The 20,102-nt window shown below is 38.6% G+C and overlaps 1 long non-coding RNA gene across 1 annotated transcript in view; it reads left to right on the top strand.

Annotated features, from left to right (window-relative positions):
* The first annotated feature begins 16,766 nt into the window (after positions 1-16,766).
* Positions 16,767-20,102, top strand: part of LOC135363738 (uncharacterized) — a 93,154-nt gene continuing 89,818 nt past the window's right edge. The window contains exons 1-2 of the long non-coding RNA XR_010409794.1: positions 16,767-17,215; positions 19,873-19,968. This is a non-coding gene — a long non-coding RNA (uncharacterized LOC135363738). The remainder of the gene's footprint in view (positions 17,216-19,872; positions 19,969-20,102) is intronic.

Here is a 20,102-nt window from a genome sequence, read left to right as displayed (position 1 = left end):
TTTTTTTTCACTTCACAGCTTCTTTGTTCCCATCATACAAAGTAATCCTTGCTGAAAGTATCAGCATTATTCTCCAACCCCTCATTCCTCAACTGCCCAATTAAATCCTATCAGTAGACTCAGCTGAATTATAGATGTTGGAAACTGTCCTTTTGTTATTGAGGGAAACTGAAGGAGTGCTGTTTTAGTAGCTCAGATTAATCAGCATCCAGTTAGCCTTCCTTAATCTTGTTCTGACCTAGGAGCTAAGGTTCTGACCTGTGCCCATGACCAAGTGCCCTACTTTGCCACCAATAGCTGAATATCTGATACGGTGACTCATCTTTGAGTATTTACCTGGATAATCTACTCATACTTCCCATTAGCTTCCTTTATCATCATTTCTATTGTCAATTCTCTTATGGACTGCCATCCCATCCACTACCTCTTTATTAGTTCGGTGGTTGTTTCCCCTCAACTACCTGACTTCCATACACCAACTGTCGTCCAAACCACATCTCCTCCTCTCACCTGCCCCATTTCTGCATTACCATGTTTTCACTGACTTTCTCCTGAGGTATTATTTCTTAGCTCTTTTAGCACCTCCCTTATGTGGATAATCCATCTGAGGTGTCATCTAATAGCTTTCCCCATACTCTTTGAGTACTAGGGATGTTGGAAACTGCTCAGAATATTTATCAAATATTTTTAACATAATTCTAAATTTTAAGTATTACCTCTGAGAAGCCATTCAAAGGGAATGCCAAGCTATAGGGAAAAAGTAAGTACACAAAGATGCTCAGTGTTCTTATTTATAGTATGAAAATAATTAGAAAATACCAGCAACAAAGGAATGTTTAAATAAAGAGTAATAAACCATGAGGTACTGTAATGTGAACATTAAAACTGTTTCTAGAGAGTGTTATAATAATATGAAAACATCTTTACACTAAATTAAATTGCCTCAATTGAATAAAGTTAGTTTAATTTACTTTAGTGGTAAAATTTTTAAAAAGCAGGATTTACCATATCGAGTGTGATAATAACTAAGTTAAAAAAAATTTTAAATGTAAATCTTCTAAGGTTTCTCTAATGACTAGTGTGATAGGCAGCCTCCAAGGTGGTCCTGATGACCCCCATTTCTTGGGAGTGTGCACCTTTCTGTAATCCCGTCTTCTTGAGTGTGGGCTGGCCTTGCTTCTAACCAATAGAATATAGCCAAGATGAGAGGATGTCACTTTCTTAATTTGATTACAAAAGATCATAATTTCCATCTCCTTAGCAAACTTTCTCTCTCATCTTCATGACTTGCATGTTTTGACGAACAACCTGCCATGTGGGAGCAGCCCACCTGGCTAGAAATGGAGGGCAGATTCCAGTCAACTGCTGGTGAGGAAAAGGGCGACTCTGTCCAACAACCTGGGAGGAAACTAATGCTGCTACCACTACTGACTGAGCTTCAGAGTAGATCCTTCCTCAGTTAAGCCTTCAGATGAGACTGCAGACCCTTTGTTGAGACTCTGATTGGAGCCTTGTTAGAGAACACAAAACAGAGGACCCAGCTAAGCTGTGCCCAGATTCCTGACCTCACAAAAATGTGATATAAAAAATGTGTTTTATCTTAAGCTGCTAAGTTTTGGAGTAGTTTGTTACATAGCAATAAATAACTAGTACCTGAAGGTATTATTTTGATAATATAGCTGTAAAGTTCTCTTAAAAAGGACATTCAAAGAAAAAGTGAATTTGAGATGCTAAAGGACTATGTGAACATCTCTTGTACAATTGCCCTGAGAAGCTGATCCCCGGCCCTGGACAAGAGTGAGGGCATCATCACTGCACAGCACAGAATATTTGCATAAGCTCACAGTGGTAAGGGTTCACTGTGGATACTTTAGCATTTGAGTTTTTATTTTCTGCTCTCTAAGAAAACTGAGTGAACTGGAAGGTAGAGCACTCATCCTGGAATTAGAGACCTACCTATATGGGAAGTTGCCTTAAATCTATTTGGAAGAAATCTTCACTTTCCTATAGAGTTCCCCACCCTTACCCAGAAGGTAGGAAAATAGGATACTGTGACACTGAAGATCTCTTTACTCCACCCCATAAGAGGTAATGGGATTAAAAGGCTCTAATGCTGACCAGGAGATATTATCTGAGGAGGCTTGTCAGAGAGGAGTGGTGTCTTTCTACCCTCCACCTCTGGGGGCTCACCCCTAGGTGCTTACCTGAGGACAGCCTTCAGGAACTATCTACTGTAGCGGAGAGGGCAAGGAATTGTTCACCCTTGACCACTGAATCTTTTAACCAGCCTTACCAGAAGAGGAGGAGCAATTATAATCTGGAGAAGGGGTAAGAAATTGCATCTAGGTGAGCTTGTCTATATGGCTTTGTATGTCAGAATTTTCCAAAGCCAGGCATTTGGGGTTTTTGAAACTATATGTGTAAGTGTGTGTGTGTGTGTGTGTGTTTGGGTCAGGCAGGGGCTCAAGAAGGGAGAAAACTCAGATAAGTGGCTGAGTTGACCTAGATAAGGAAAGGGTGAAGGGGCTCTTGCTCTTTTGTGTATTAATTCTCCTCTTTCTGCCTTCTACCCCTGGCCCCACACCATGTCAGTTCATTCATTCACCTGAGTATTGGCCCCTTCCTGAAGCTGTGTCCACCCCACTATCTGCTGCTACCTCTCCTCTTCCTAGTAGAGAACCCAGTCTCATTTAAACCATCATTTGACCACAATTCATGAATCATAACCACATGGACCTTCCAGAAGGGAAAGAGCTAATATAGCTCTTTCTAGAGAAATGATTTGAGTTCTGGAGGCACAGTTTATTCTAATATACAAGACAGATGGGAAACACACACTATTAGCACCTGCCTGAGTCACCAACACTTAGATATTTCCTTTCAGCAGTTGTCATGCCATGGGAAAAATGTATCACCATGCATTGTGTGTGAAGGACGAGCAGTCACAGATTAATAATCAGACATTCTCAGAGCCCAGTAATGGATTGAAACCAAAAGCCAGAGATACAATCTCATTACTACTAACATTTGCTTATAAATGACATCTGTTGGTTTATTTTTTTTCTCCACTCACTTTGAATTAGTTTAGGCTACCGCAAGGAAATACCATAGACCGGGTAGTCTAATGACAGATAATTATTTTCTTATAGTTCTATAGTCTGCAAGTTAGAGACCCGAGTGCCAGTATGTTTGGTTTCTGTTGAGAGCTCTTTTCCCGGCCACCTTCTCACTGTGTCCTCACAGGGGGAGTAGGGAGGGAGGGAGAGAGAGAAGGTGGAGGGGGACAAGCTCTCTGGTATCTCCTTTTATAAAGGCACTAATCCCATTATGAGTGCCCCACCTTCATGACCTCATCTAACCCTAATTACCTCCCAAAGGCCCCATCTCCAAATACCATCCCACTGGGGGCTAGGGCTTCAACACACAGATTTGGGGAGACACAAATATTCATTGTATAGCGGGCTTGTTGTCCTGTATGTATTTTTTCCACACCAAGTTTTAACTGCATGTTTTCTAGAGAGCAAAGTTCAAACTATTCTTTGTAGAGTATCTTCTGTGTATCACAGAATATTGCTAGTGGAAGAATGATTTCTGGCAATTGTGATTATACTCAAGCTTTTAGCTTATTGGAACTTGGAAGCAAAAAAGAAAAAAAAATGTCTAGGTTGTATTAGCATTATGCTTTTAAAATTAAGGAGGGCCATGATGTAATGAGCACTGGGTATTATGTAAGACTGACGAATCCCTGAACTCTACCTCTGAAACTAATAATACACCATATGTTAATTGAATTTAAATTTTAAAAATTAAAAATAAAATCTTTTAAAAATAATGGTGATCAATGCTGCAGCATTGGTATGGGTCATGGATTCAGGTATGGTTTTAAGTGTAATAAAATGTATTTTGCACATGGCAACATCAAACTGTGAAGCTACACTCACTTACAAATCCTCATTACCTTATATACGAAAACTTACGCTGAGTGGCCTGAAATAAGGTCATTATACCCTGACGCTTTCACAACCTTCTCCTTTTCTTTATAACAAGTGCTCACTATTATGGGAAGAATGCCTGCCTTTACTTTGCAGCTTTGCAGAGCTTTAAGGAAGCAGAGTTTTTAATCACACTCTTCTTTTCTTGCTTGCACTTCTGACTTCTCTAAGTTGGCAACAGAATTTTAAGTTCATCTCTGAGATAGCATCACTCTTTAACCTTGGACAGTTTAAAAGTCTCTACCCAGGCATTTCTAGGCATTTTATTGCTTCATTCCTTTATTCTCATGTCAAGGATAAGTGGATTGGAGCCAACAAACAAAATTAGAGCAGAGCCCTTACTCTATTTCCAGATCAGCTAAACCAATTAATACAATTTAATTAAAACTTATTTTTTTCCCCTTTCTGCAGAAGGGGCTCTCAGCGCAGCTGTTGCAATAGGGTTTTTAGTGTGTAGTTCCAGCTTCATTTAACTCCTGCAGGGACATTTTCAGAGTGAGACGATACAGGAATGGGACACTACTAATTGACCTTGGTTTAAATTTCTCATGTAGCACCATGGCAAATTACCTCTTAAATTGCTTATTTTCTTAATCTGAAAAATAGAAAGTTAATTCCATTCTTACTCTTTTTCTTGGGATTTAGTACTTCAGGAGTATCTGTGCCTACAATGAACTGTCCATATTTGGCAGATCTCAACCAATTCATTTGAATAAATGTAAAGTACACTGGCTACTGAAAGAAATGCCCTCTGATAGCAGCATAGGATGTTTTAACTTGAATAGGAGCAAAAATTTCGTAACAGTGATGAACCCCATTTTTTCCTCCATAATATTTACCTTGAGCATTCCTATAAATTATAGGAATGTGGTATTGGCAAAATAATCTCAGATTCATTGGGGTACATGGCAAATCTAGCAAGAGTTTCCCTCTTCACTTGGATCCCCCACATTTTCCTTGGGTTTTTAGAGGTCCCTCCTGGGAGTCAGACTGTTATGGGCACAGAGTTCAAATTCCTTTCTCAAAAGTACACTGTTATAACTTACTTTATTGCTCTTCTCTGCCACTTCTCTTTTCCTTTCCCTAAACCATGAAATCTTTATTGATATTAGAGCAAAAACACCTGTTCTTACCCTGCATACAATCAGAAGGGAGAGTTTGACTGCAAGTAACAGAAACACCTATAGAGGCTTAAACAATTAAGTGGATTATTTTGTTCCCATAGAAGTCTGGAGAGAAGTAGACTAGGTTGATACAGTAGTCAAGCACCCCATATAGGATCTAGGTTTTCCTTTTTTCTTTTCCGCTAGACTTAATGAATGACCTTCAACCTCATGGATATAGGATAGTTCTAGAAACTCCACACACCCCATCTATGTTGCAAGAAAGGTGAAGGGAAAGGGAGAGGACAAAAAGCCTTATGCCAGCAGAGTCTGGCTTACTTTTAAATATTTTCTTAGAAACCCCATCTAGTGATTTCTGTATACTGTTTTTGGACTTTAAGTACAGGTGAATCTGGGAAGGTATTTTATCTTGACACAATGATTCACCCAAATAAAAGTGGTGTTCTTCTAGTGCAAAAGAAGATAAAAATATACATCTGGTGGACAACTATTTTTATTTTCCAAAGCCTACAGCGTGGCTACCCAACATCTGTATACACATTTATTCTAGTATTTTACCCCTTACAGAATATTGTGAAATGTGTGGAGATATTTTTACCTGTCAGGATGACTGGGGAGGAGTGTGTGTTAGTAGCATTTGGTGTCTAGGAGCTGGTGATGTTAATTGTCCTGTAACATGTAGAATACTCTCAAGTAACGAAGAATTACCTCAGCTAGAATCCCAGGGTTGGCTCCCATTCAAACACAGGAATACCACTTCCCTGACAGGAAATTATATCCTAAATTTATAACTGTTCCTCTTCTAGGTCAGATAAAGATTTTCTGGGACTGTGTAATTTAAACCAGATGTAATGTCTCCTTAACCAGTAATCTAGTTATCTACCTGTAGAACATCCAAGATACAATGGTGATGTAGGAACAGCATTAGCTGCAATTAAAATTCACATTTGGAAAAAAAAAAATGAAGTCAATGGTCCATGGCATATAGCAGATCTTCCTGATAAGAATAACTACAGCTCTTAATTGACTAAGCTGGTAGCCTCGGTTTGGGTATCTTGGAAGATTTCTCTGGTCTATTATCCTTCACTGCCACCTTTGAGCACCTTTGACCATTGAGCTTTGGGGTGGGAGCATACCTTTAGGGTTGCATTTGTGCTTAGGGCAGTTAAGAGTGCAAGAATTGCTTTTGGGGTTGAATAGTTACCAGAGGATGTTGTCCTGTCCTGGGTTGGTTGGTTGTTCTTTGTTTAGAAAATATAGGTTCCTTAAAACTTAGTAGGCTTTCAGTCTGTTTGCTTCAGCCAATTCTCTGAGTAACTACAGCAAAGGAGCCTGTGTGGATATAGTTTTATGCATTAAAATCTTTTATCTACTGGCTTCTGTGACCTGACCATTTTCCTGAACTCCTCCTGGTCAGTGCCTTAAGGTAATTAGAAACAACCTTGGATAAGGATACAAACATTTAGAATAACATTTTTTCCAGTGACTACTCCTTGTATTTGGCAGAGAACTTTTGTAGAAGAGATGTAGGAAAGGCCCAAGATACCAATCTAAAACTGCTTATTCTAAGCTGTCCTCTGTTTCAGACAAAGAACTTACCTTGCTCAACCCTCCAAGGCTCAAACCATGAGAGTTTCGCTAACTTTGTCTCTCGGCCAACTTATTTTGATAACACATCTCTGCTTGCAGATGGTCTAATTGTAGTCTGAGCTCATTTATCTCTTGTAGAACTTGGCTTAAGGAGGCAAGAAGAAAGAGCAGACCCCACCATTTGAATTGTTACTGCCATTTTCCCTTGGTGTGCATCTGGTCAATACCCGATGTCATTATAGTTGGACCAAATGTTTATTACTGAACGTGTGTCTCTCCTCCGATGATCTTCCTGACAAATATTTACTCTTCCTTTTAGACTCTGGTAAAAATCTCCTTTTTCTTTTGTCAAATCTTCTTTGAACTATCTTTAGGTAAAGTTGGAGGTGTATCCTTCCACTCTCTCATAATTCTCTGAATGCACCTCCATTAAAGTACTTATTACATTTTCAAGGGAAGAAGCCCTGTTCTCATAAACTTACAGCACCAGTTCATGGACCAATGATTATTACATTGATTACATACACAGATTTTCAATACATATTTACTGAATGAATTAATATATGAATAAATATGTGAATGATGGAAAATTGAAATGCTTCAGTTATTTGATTCAAGTTTAACTATGTGTAACACACATACATACACATACACATACAGTGAATTTTGCTCTTTTCCTAAATGTAAAATGATTGATGGAGGTTGGGTGGAGGAAGAATCTATTCCTTCATGGTTCAAATTATTTAGTTTCTGATTAAATTTGTTTATTTACATAATATTCTAAAATTTGTGGGGTTAATGTGACTTCTAAAGATTTCATGAGATTGTCTGATGGCAGTTTAGACAGAGAGTCCAGCAACATGCAACAAACATTAAATGAGCATTTGGGTTCAGCACAGAAGGAATTAGGAAAATATATTCCCAGGATATATGTATTTCTCAACATGAGTATTCTTCAGCATTACACAATAAACATACCTCTGTAACATCATTTATAAAGTGAAATTCTTTAGATCAACTCATCTATCTCTATTGAATTAATTTTCTTCATCTGCCCTAATTATTTACTTGAGTATTCAAATAAAACATGCTCATTTTACAAAATTCAATCTATTCCTGTAATGTTATAAATATACAATATTACAGAAATAGATGCTACAAAAAATTTCCCTATATGCTGCTCCCTAAAGAGAAGTTTGGTACGTATATTTTCCAAATACAGTCCAAAGAACAAAATCACCCTTAAGAATATAGCATGCACTTCTACAACTCACTAGCAAAAAAGAGCCCTAGTAACCCAACTGAAAAAATAAGCAAATGACCTTATAGACATTTTTCCAAAGAAGATATATGGAGAGCCAATAGGTACATGAAAAGATGCTAAGTATCACTAGTCATTAAGGAAATGCAAAATAAAATCACAATGAGATCTCACCTCATACCTGTTAGAATGACCATCCTCAAAAAGACAGAAAATAAATGCTAGCAAGGATGTGAAGGAAAGGAAACCCTTATGCGCTGTTGTTGTGATTGTAAATTCATTTTGCCGCTATGGAAAAAATAGTATGGAAGATCCACAAAAAAATAAAAATAGAACTACCATATGATCTAGCAATTTCACCTATGGGAATATATCCAAAAGAATGAGAACACTAACTCAAAAAAATATCTGCACCCCTCTGTTCACAGAAGCATTATTTATAATAGCCAAGACGTGGAAATGACCTATGTGTCCATCAGTGGATGAATGGATAAAGTGGTGGGGTACATGTGTATATACATGTATATAAAAATATACATGTACACACACATACACATATACACATACAATGGAATAGTATTTAGTCATAAAAAATGAAGAAATCCTACTATTTGACAACATGGATGGATCTTGGAGGCATTATGCTAAGCGAAGTAAGTCAAAGACAAATACTGTATGATCTCAGTAATATATGGAATCTAATAAAAAACAAAAAACCTAAAATTCATAGAAAAAGAGATCAGATTTGTGGCTACCAGAGGTGAGGGAAGAGGAAAGGGGGAATAGAAAGAAGGTGGTCAAAAGGTACAGACTTTCCATTATAGGATAAATAAGTGCTAGGAATGTAATGTACAATATGATGGCTACAGTTAACGCTGCTATATGATATATGGGAAAGTTTTTAAGAGAGTAGATCCTAAGTATTCTCATCACGAGAAATTTTTTTTTTAGTTGTATCTAGATGAGATGATGGATGTAAACTAAACCTGTTGAAGTAATAATTTCACAATATATATAAATCAAGCCATCATGTTGTATGCCTTAAGTTTATGTAGTAACACATGTCAATTATTTCTCGATAAAACTGGGAAAAAATAATTAATTCCTTCCCCCACTCCTCCCAAGAAGAATATAGTATGCTAGCTTGATGTCTGGAGGCTGACAAAGTTAGCTGCCTGAATGGCAATTCAACTCAGAGGTTTGGCTAAAAGGGAAGAAGAAATATGATGTGCTAGCTAGAAGGGAGAAAATAGTTGAGTGCAGGTTAAGACTTTTGAAAATGTATTATTTGCTTGGTTTTTTTTCCCCCTTAGGATGGTCAAGGTTTGAAAATTTTTACAGGCTGAGAAGAAAATCCAGTAGAAAGAAATGATTTGGGGAATGGAGATAGATGGGCTTATGTCTTTAATAGATGGAATGCAATGTGATATATCACATTTTTAGCTTACATAAAATTTAATTCATAGGATATTAGATCCAGAAGGGATTTGGATATCATCACATCTCCCCTCATTGAACAGATTTAGAAAATACAGACTATTCAGGTTAAATGACTTCTTCTCATTCACTCCCCTAACTCCAATTTGAATTGGTAATCTCAAATGTAGAAGTGGTAAGATTTATGGGGCCATCTCTTTCTTAATAATCTTAGCACAGTGCCCACAGGTGAATAAGAAAGAAAAGAAATGGGGGGAAAGAAGAAAAGAAAGAAGGAGGAGGGGAGAAGGAAGGGAAAGGAAAGTCCTTTACTTCTTACTCCTACTTTTCAATTTCTTCTTATCCAGTTTTCTCAAGGCTTCCTCACACTAGCCACATTGGTGGCTGGATAAAAAAATAGGTGAACCTTATATGCTTTTGAAATATAATTTCATTCATTTTTCAAAGCAGTTCTAATGTATTTCTGCATTGCAGATATAGAGCTGGGATTCAAAGAAGATATCTATGTTTTTTAAGTTCATGTAACTTAGACTTGGGAGTCAAGACTCAAATCCTAGTTTTGAGCTCCCAAGTATAGATTTCCCTCCCTCAGCCTCAATATTTTAATATAAGTGTTAACTTATCTTTAACATTTAAGGAAAATACCTTTATTTTAAACTACTTTAAAGTAGTTTGTCTTTACATTTTAAAAATCTGAACTTTTCCAATTATCAAATAATCGATACATTTATTGACTACTCAAATAAGATATAGCCAATATTGTGCTAGACACTAAATACTGGTTGCCCATGTTATGACCTTTGGTCAATAAAATGTCCTCTTCCAAGTATCTCTTGGCAATCTCATGGCAGATCCAGTTTTATGGGACCTGAAGTTTGTACAATCTGGGGAACCCTTTTATTTATTTTTTATTTTCTATTTTTAGATTTTATTTATGTGTGTGTGTGTGTGAGAGGGAGAGAGAGAGAACACGAGCTGAGTGAGAGGCAGAGGGAGAAGCAGACTCCCTGCTGAGCAGGGAGCCAGATGTGGGATCATGACCTGAGCCAAAGGCAGATGCTTAACCGACTGAGCCACCCAGGTGCCCCCAATCTGGGGAACGCTTTTAAAGAAAAATAAGAGAAAACAATAAAATCAAAATCAATTATAAAAGTGGATGTTTATGTAGAATGAGAAAAAAATACATCAATCACAAATGTTTAAAAACTGACATCAATTATCACAAAATTAAGAAGAGCAACATGGTATCTTTATTAACTACCTGACCCACTTCTGTAACATATTTTGTCCTATACTCTTGGGCTGCATGCTCTTTAATAGGTTTTTCATAGGATAATAGTTTTGTAATATTTTCTATAGAAATATTGGGAAGATAATTCAGTCTTATCTCCCTCAGGGTTGATCAAAAATATTTTTTTTCATTATTTACAGTTTTTTCAGTTGTACAATCTGGTATTGGTAATATCATTTAAATGTCTGGGTTTGGGTCAATTTCCAAAACTATCAAATTTTTGTTATATATGAACTATAGGATTAGAGGGCATCTCAAATGTTTTTGTGCAGTGACTCATTTGGTTAGGGACACTCATTAATTGATAGGCTATGGATGTTGTCATGGTATTACTTTAAGTGAATTGGCACAGCAATCAGTAGGAGTGTTCCTACACCAGGACAGCTAGCAAGACTTAACTGTACACAGAAGTGACTACAAGGGCACCTGGGTGGCTCAGTTGGTTAAGCGCCTGCCTTCAGCTCAGGTCATGATCCTGGAGTCCTGGGATCGAGTCCCGCATCGGGCTCCCTGCTCCATGGGGAGTCTGCTTCTCCCTCTGACCCTCCCCCCTCTCATGTGCTCTCTCATTCTTGCTCTCTCAAATAAATAAATAAATAAAATCTTTAAAAAAAAAAAAAGAAGTGACTGCAAACCATAATATTATATCTCCAACTTGTCCAGCCCCCAAAATGCCATTGCCACTTGGGTGAGAAAGGTGGGTGGGGCTGTGAGCTTGACAGGATGTTGGATGAAAGGGTGCAGCCAGTTGGAATTGAAATGTCTTACTTTTGCAAGTTTTAGTAACTTTACAGCTATAGCATCATAGTTTTCAATCATTTCCATGTATAGTTCAGTTATTGATAACTGTCCTGGTACAGGAACTTTCCTACTGCCTAGTTTCCCAGTTCACCTGGAATAATAACATCATGACATTCATGGTATATCACTTATGTGTCCCCAGTTAAATGAATCACTACACAAGAAAACTTAAAATGCCCTCTAATGCCTTGTTAAGACCTATAAAGTTGTGAAGGCCTGAACCTAAGCTCCATTAGTGGCATAGGAAATCCTTCTCTAGTAAACTGTTACCAAAGTAGAGTCTCCAAATCTCTAAGCAATTACTAAGTAAAACCAATCAGAAAGTCATACCTCTTGATTTCCTGATTGCTCTATAATCACTCTGCTTGTGATAGCCTAAATAAAGGAAGGTGAATAACTTGCATTTTTCTCTTATAAAATATATATTAACCAACAGTGGACATTTCGTTATTTTTTTAATTTATAAATTTGCTATACCAGCTAAAGTAAATGTTTGGTTTTCATTTTTTTAAAATTTTTCTTTGTATAGATACAATGGTAAAAACCACGTCACAGTAATACATAGAGGTAATCAGGAAAATACAAAGCTTAGCAAACTAATTGAACCTTAGGGTAGAGAAAGCTCCGTTACACCCAGTGAAGCTAAGCTTTGGGGGGAAGTTAATACTTCTTCAACAGTTGTACTAAGAACATTAAAAAATACTTTTGCCAAGGAAGGATATCAACATTTTAATCTACCTTACACTGATAAAAAGAAAAACACACAGCAGGGAGGAGGCAGGGGCAGGTTTTCATGGAGCCACAGACGGTGGAAACAAAAACGTCCTTTGTTTGGAGAATATTGCACCTGCATTAAATTTACTGCTGACATCTCTTCGTAGAAATTTGATTTTTCTCTCATTCCCCCACCTTTGATTGTTTTCAACACTGAGGAATGTGAGGCATGCCAGTCGTCCTCCTTGTCCTTGCGACATTTCTGTCTTCAGCTGTGAAAGAGAACAGGGCTTCCTCACCCCCTGGCCATCAGCACGTCATCTCAAAAATGCACCTGTGATCCGTAACACGACACTACCGCGCAGAGCTTCATACTTCTGTGACAGACGCAAGAGATCAATTTCCTGCTGATTGGGCCTCGGAGTCTGGGCACTGTTCTGACAAGGAAAGTCTCTTTCAAATAATCCGAACTACTAAAGGCAGTTCAAATACAGATGCAGAACCTTTCAAGGTGCTGTGATATCAATATCCTAAAGAAAGGCACCATGGCCATAGGCACAGTGGTTGTGGGGATTTTGTGTGTGTGTGGGGGGGGGGGGCGGGGGTTGTCCATAGAGTGAGTTGACTTTGACATTTTATATACCGTCTGATTAGTACATATAGTGGACAAAGGAGAGAATGTGAGTGTGATGGATAGTCCATCATGCAAATTTGGTTCAGAAATTATTTTAGTTGTGAAATCGTTATATATGATAGATGAATTGAGCTTTGTTACTTATGTTTAGGCCCTTGTAGCCTCCTCAGAAGCATTGCAAAGGTAGAGTCTACCCCACGTCTGTACCCTGTGTACCTCTATGATCACCTCTGCACTTGTGCACAGCAGTTATTTACTTAGCTCTCATCTCCTGTCCTATCCATGAGTTTCCTAAGACAGACAGCTGTGCCATATCCCCTGGGTCCCAGTGCCTCCACCTGCATTCCATCTGGCAAATCCCTACTAAATACTCGGTTTTTAGTGAACTAATGGATTGTCAATTAGATTAACCACCTCCTGGGGGATCCTGGAGGTGCAATAACACTTTTCACTGAAACTATGTCAGTTTGGCCTTGACTTAGAGCTCAGAAATGTATCTTGAATTGGGAAAGCAGAGAAGAAAGAGAAGGAGAAGAAGAATATTCAGAAGAAGATAAAGTGTGTTATCTTAAGGTCAGAAGACGTGGGTCCCAAACGTAACTCTAACACCTATAAGTTGTGTGACTTTGAGAACTGATTTAATTTCTAAGCATCATTCTTCTTTTCATAAAATGGGGATAATAATAGAATCTGGGGGATTAAATGAGAAAAAATGAATGTAAAATGCTTAGAATCGCTGGCTCTGGAGAAAGAATTCAATAAAAATTAGCAGTTAGTACTAGGAGAGTAAGAAAAAAAACTTTGGCTTCAGTTTATGGAAGATTTTATCTGCAAATCAGAAATTAGAAGACAGTTCCAAAGAGGCTGAGGCACAGTTAGGAAGCCTTACATTAGAGGATGTGCCTTTAGGCCACCCTCTCTTCCTATCTAATCAGAAATCACCAGATAGGGCCCAGCTTCCATATTACTATTTGCTGTATGAATACCTATGAACCTCTCTCTGTAAACTGCAAGTGTGCCAGGATTGATTTATTTTTTGGCAAAAGGGCAGAATTAAAATGGAAGCCTTTTAGATGTCCTTTCTCACACTGAGTACCACTTAACATTTAACATGAGAGTGTTCTGAGATCATTTTAAACATCATCCATATATTTGGCTATAATCCTCCAGTCTACAGTGGCCTGAAAAGATCATATCTCTCCACATTCCACCACCGTTTCCAAGTTACACCTGATCTATGAGATGCAAATTCAATGTTAGCTCATAAATGAGCCACTTCATTGTGACTATTTCTAGTCTTTCCCTATTTCTCCCAGATTCTCTTACTTATTAGGAAGCAAGGAAGGGATGGGGTAACTGCGTGATGGGCATTATGGAGGCCATGTGGTGTGATGAGCACTGGGTGTTATACGCAACTAATGAGTCATTGAACATTACATCAAAAACTAATGATGTATTATATGTTGGCTAATTGAATTTAAATTTAAAAAAAAGGAAGTCAGGAAAAACAAACTAATATTTAGTGCTAAAAATTTATGTAACTTTAATCTTACCTAAGTACATCCCATTTTATTAGTCTCTGAGGTCACTCTTTAATGTTCATATCACAGTTGGTTGAGTCAGATCACAAAGGAAACTGGAAAGTCCAGTCTCTTACCAGGTTTCCTCTTTCCTAATTCCCAAGTGCTTCTGGCTTGGGAAGGCCTAGAAGTTCCCCATATTTGCCCTGATTGTTAATCAGCCCTCAGTCAGCTGTGTTTTCCACTATAGGGTCAGAACTGTCCCCCCACCATCTTGAGCCTGGCTTCCCTCAATCTGCTGTTGCTTTCCCCCTGTACCAGCTTATCTTGATTTGGTGCACTGACCTTTTGCTCAGCTCCTCTGAATGGTAGCTGAGACCTGACCATTGCTTATTAAAGTCTTAAGAAGAACAAAAGGATCTTTAAACTGATTGTCAGATATTGCTTTTCTCAGTCTCCAGGCCACGTTTGTCCATCAGAGGCCCCTTCCGGACACTTCTGTCTAGATACGACCTTGCCACCATGTTGTAGGGATGGGTTTATCGCCACCACCTGTGCCATGATAGAGATCTCAAACGCATCTCCCTCGCTCCATTCCTCTGCCGGGGACTGTCTATTCCTCAAACCTGGAGGAAGGAAGGAGCATTTCTGCCTTTTACCTGTCCAGAGTCTCCTTTCAAATCACCATATTCTCTCAGGATAGATATCCTCTGGAATGTTTTACAGTGAAACTATCCAATCCTTTCAAGGGAAAGGCATCCATAGGTATATCATCTTACCTTTGAACTGCTTACAAAACAATTGTCTGTCATGTGTACATTTTGAGCATATTGTGTGTTATTCAACTTCAGCAGTTCTGTTGAGTGTAGCTTCCCACCCCCACTAGTATGTGGGGGAAGGTCATGTCTCTGTGTCATTCTGCAGTTGTCTAAGACTGCTCTCAGGAGTCTAATCATCTATTCCACTCCAGGACTTAAACAAGATCAAAGGCACAGAACTCTCAAGGAATAAGTAATACATTCTGAAGTCAGTTCATTGTAAATCCATATTCAGAAAAGTTACATTTTCCTAAAATAAGCTATCTCCCAAGATTCAGCTTTGTCTACCTGGAAGATGACTTTTTTATGTGAAGTAGTGCTATTTGGCTTTTGGAAACACATTGTCATAAGTCTCTTCATTTCAGAATAAAGTTGTGTGCTATCTTTGCATAACCAAAAGGCCCATGCAAATATTTTTTTTTTCTAAAATAAAGGAGTAATTTATTGGGTCTAGTCTCAGCCAAAATACTTGCACAACTACATAACAGGATATTGTGTCATAGTCACATTTTGAGCTATTCATTGGGGGGGGGTTTGTCCGTATTCTCCAAGGTAGCAAGGCTCTTTGCATTCTTTACCTCTGGGATACTTGCAGAGTAGAAGCTAGAAACTTTGGTCAAAATCTAACCTCCTCAATTGTTTTAGGTGTCTGGGAGAGAGACAAACATATACCTTTGATGGGAAAAAATATAAAAGAAGGAGGGACTTTTCCCTAGATATATTGGTAGATCTGCAGAGCATTGCAAATCCTCATACTACCTTTACACAAAGCCCCAGAAACATTAATGTCCTCAGAGTGAATAACTTCTCCCAAGCATAAGAGCTCCCTGCCTCACCAGAAATGCCCACAATTAAAGTAAAGCCTAATGCAACTGGGCCATCGAACATGAAAGGTACCCTTGAGCTGGGAGAGCATGCAACTCCAAGGTAACCAATGTGGACAAGTAACCAATATGGCTGTCATATTGTTTGGGAGCTCTGTGGCACACTGGGACTATTGCAGATTTATGTATATTTAAAGGGAAATAGGAAATTTGGATTTTTTCTACATCTCAGATTGTAAAGTAGGATTCACATTTTTCTCAACAGAAGGGTATTGGTAGAATGCCTGTTTCCCAGTCAAAGAAGCTGAGACTCAGAATGAGATTCAAGATCCTGTATTCTAATATCTCACAAACAGAAGATGACAGAGTTGGGATTTGCATCCAGATCTGCTTAACCTCAAACATGTGCCCTTTTCAAAATTTCATTTTATTTTAACTCCAGTATAGTTAACATACAGTGATATATATACAAACATGCCCTTTTAACCAAAACTGTCTGGCTTTCAGGTTGATTGAAAATCAACCTTGTCAATGGAAGACACCAACTTTACCAAATGATCAAACTAACAACACAGTATATCAGCATTATGAACCCCTTGAAATGATGCACTAAGAAGGATGCATAATATTTTTTTAATATTCTTGTCCAAAATACATAACCTCCAAACATGAGAACACAGCAGACAAACCCAAATGGAGGGACAGTCTATAAAATAAATGGTCACTGTTTTTCAAGTGTGAAGGTCATGAAAGACAAGGAAAGACTGGGAGACTATTACAGACACGGGGTAAGGTGACATATCAACTACACACAACGGAAAATTCTGGATTGGGTCCTGGAACAGAAAAAAAGAACATTAGTGAAAACTGGTGAAATTCAAATAGGAACTGTTGCTTATTTGATAATATCATACTGATGTTAATACCCTGTTCTTCACAATTTTACTATGATCATGTAAGATCTTTGCTTGAGAGGGAGTGAAGTGAGGGATCTAAGGGAACTCTTGTACTATGCTACTTTCCTCTAAGTCTAAAATTGTTTTTCAGTTTGCCTTTTTTTTTTTTTAACTAGGAAACAATCTGCATCAATCGTAGAGGAGGTTTCAGCAGATTTTTTGTCAGTTCCCAAAACACTTGCTGCAGACATCTGGGGACACCAGAACTGACTCCAAGAACTCATGGGGAGTATCTTCTGTGCACAAAAGAATTGTGAGCATTTTTTTTCTCCTGAGAAAAAGATGATTATGATACTAAAATCTAGGAGCTGAAGCAATGCTGTTGACCAGGCAAAACAAGATAGCACTCAAACCCTTCTAACCCAAGGCCTTCTTTATAAATTGTGGAAGACATTAGTCTGAAATAGATATTTAATTGAATGTAATTAAGCTTTTCGCACAAATAGGTCAGGTACTTCCTTCCTCTATGTGATATTTTATAAATGAAATGCTTCATACTTTATAGATCCAGTGATGGTGACTACAAGACAGTTATTTCCATTGTTAAACAATTTAAAGATATGGTTTCTATCTAGAAAATATCTATTTCTGAATCAAATATGGACTGAGCAAACACTATGCGGGAAACTAAATCCCTAGTACCAGAATATAATGAGATCAGTTCCTTGCCATGGAAACATTGCTTTGGTGACAGGGTAGGTGTGAAGTTAGAATAGGGAAAGTGGCATACAGGGCTATGAGGTTACTGTGGGGGCTAGGTAAGAAAGAATAGGGGCCCCCACCTGCAGCAGCGCTAGGAAGGATAAAGAAAATGTGATGAAATTAATAGATAAAATCACTAGCAAGAGAACAAGAGTATATGATGACGTGTATCAAATACTGTGTGAAATGTGGTGGCAAAGAAAAGAGAGAGAGAGTTGGAGGGGAGAGAAGTGAATGTGATAGGGATGTATTGAGGAAGAAATGAGGTGGGGAGAAAGGTAAGCTGATTGATGAGAAAGAGAAAGAAAGTCATTGATTTTATTTAGAAAAAAAAAAAAAGACTTACCAAGAATCCTCAATTTCCTTAAAGTTTTCTAGAGCTTTTAGCCAACTCTGAAAGACTTCTGCACTCCCCACATAATCACCACCATAGCTAACATTGGCCTAAGGCATCATAATATCAATTCTAATACAATTTAGAATTTGACCACTTTTTTTTTTTTTTTAGAAAGTTATTAGGGGATAGACTCAGATTACACTGTTGCTATAACGCTCGGGAGTAGTCGTGAAGCAGAGGACTGGTCATCATCAAAATGGGTGGATCCATGTGTGAACACAGTAAAGACACAGAAAAAAGAAAGCACATTTATCCATGGCTTTCAAGAAATATTTACTAAGCCCTGCTATGCATCAGGTGATACTCTAGGTTCTGAGGAAACAGTGGGAAATAAGAAGGACAGTATCTCTGCTCAAAAAACAAAACAAAACAAAACAAAACCACAATTATTTTCACTGTAGTAGATATGATACAGGAAAGAAAGCAGGGTAGGTACAAGGTGACCTGCCTAAGAAGTGGTAAAGAGGGAGGACTGCTACCTGACTTAGACATTCTCTAAGGATGTCTTAGAAGAGCAAAGGTAGCTCTGAGAAGCTCTAGACAGGGGGGAAGGGAGGGTGTGGAATGCTCTAGGTAGAGGCATACTGTGGTAGTTACAGGCACAAAATCCAGAGCCAGGCTCTCTGGGTTCGAATCATGGTTCTTCCAATTACCATCTGTCTGATCTTGGCCAAGTTCCTTAACTTTTGATGCTTCCATTTTCTCGTCTGTAAAATGAGGGTAATACGGGGACTAAATGTATTAAATACTTGAATGTAGTGCTATTTGTGTTTGTTAAATACATACATGCATGCAAACATACATCCATAAAGTTGGCCTAGGGTTTCATGTAGGCGATGAGCAAAAAGAAAATTTAAAGGGTATAATGGTTATACTGAATCTTGAGGTCTGGAGCAGGAACTCTCTAAGAAGAGGGAAGAGTAGATGGAAAAGCTGTTCAGAAGCAACTCAGAGTGCTGGGGTAACTTCAAGTGATTTGGAATAGATAGGGGCACAGGGATGTTCCAGGGGATAGCCTGGTTATCTCTTGCTCTGTGACAAACTACCCCAAGACTAAGTGCTTAAAACCATGACTTATTATTATCATTCATGATTATGGAGATAGATGGGCTGGGCTGGGAGCTCTCACGCAGTCGCAGTAAGATGATGGCTGGGGCTGGATTCATCTGGAGACTTCCTACCTTGCAGTCTGGTTCCTGGGCTGGACTGGCTGGAACAGAACAGAACCCTAGTTCGGCATCTCCCTGTCCACATGCCCACTCCATGTGGCGGGCTGGGGCTCTCTCACAGAATGGCAGGTCTCAGGGGTAATCATTCCTTTTATGGCAGTTTCCCATTTAGCCAGAGTTCCAAGAGACAGGAAGTGAAGGCTGTGAATTTCCTAAGGCCTGTCCTTGGAAACTGCCCCAGTGAGATATCTACTCTGGTTGAAGGAGCCACAGACCAGTCCGGATTCAGGGGAGGGGACATAGACTCTGGCTTTGATTGGAGAAGGGCCAAAGCACGTGTGGCCATTTTTAATCTACCTCAGTCGGTGCGGAGTGGCTCTAGAGCTGGGGGTAGGAGGGATGCCTGTATTCAGAAGAACCTTGTATAACATTCAGTCATGTTTGAAATTTATCTAGTAGGAAAAATTAGAACCATTTTAGGTTTTAGCTATGGAAATACTAAATCTCTAGCTGTTACAACAGAAGATAACATAAAGCAGATTTCTTTATTGTAAAGTAGTAGTGAAAACATGAGACCCATAAGGGAAAGTAGAGAATAATGTACTGCTCTTCCATATCTGAAAGGTTGTTCTTTCCTTCCAGTTCTGCTTCCCTGCAGAGAAATTCTCTAATGGCCACTGAAGGACCCTAAGGGACAGACGGGTGCAGCTGTGACCAGGATGCATTCTGGATTAAGAGGTGAGTTTGGAGTTTACCTAGCACTCAGAGTTTCTCAGTTAGTTTTATTACTTTGATGTACAGAGAGACCATTTTGGTGTTGGAGAGTTAACCAGTCTCGGGAAGGCAGGTGTCACATTTTTTGGTATAGCTGG

This window comes from Mirounga angustirostris, unplaced genomic scaffold (assembly GCF_029215605.1).
Source record: "Mirounga angustirostris isolate CCGP_5_RB_7025 unplaced genomic scaffold, mMirAng1.0.hap1 SCAF_3, whole genome shotgun sequence".
NCBI lineage: Eukaryota > Metazoa > Chordata > Mammalia > Carnivora > Phocidae > Mirounga > Mirounga angustirostris.
The sequence above is the reverse complement of the archived record's forward strand: the minus strand, read 5'-3'. Positions and strand labels throughout refer to the sequence as shown.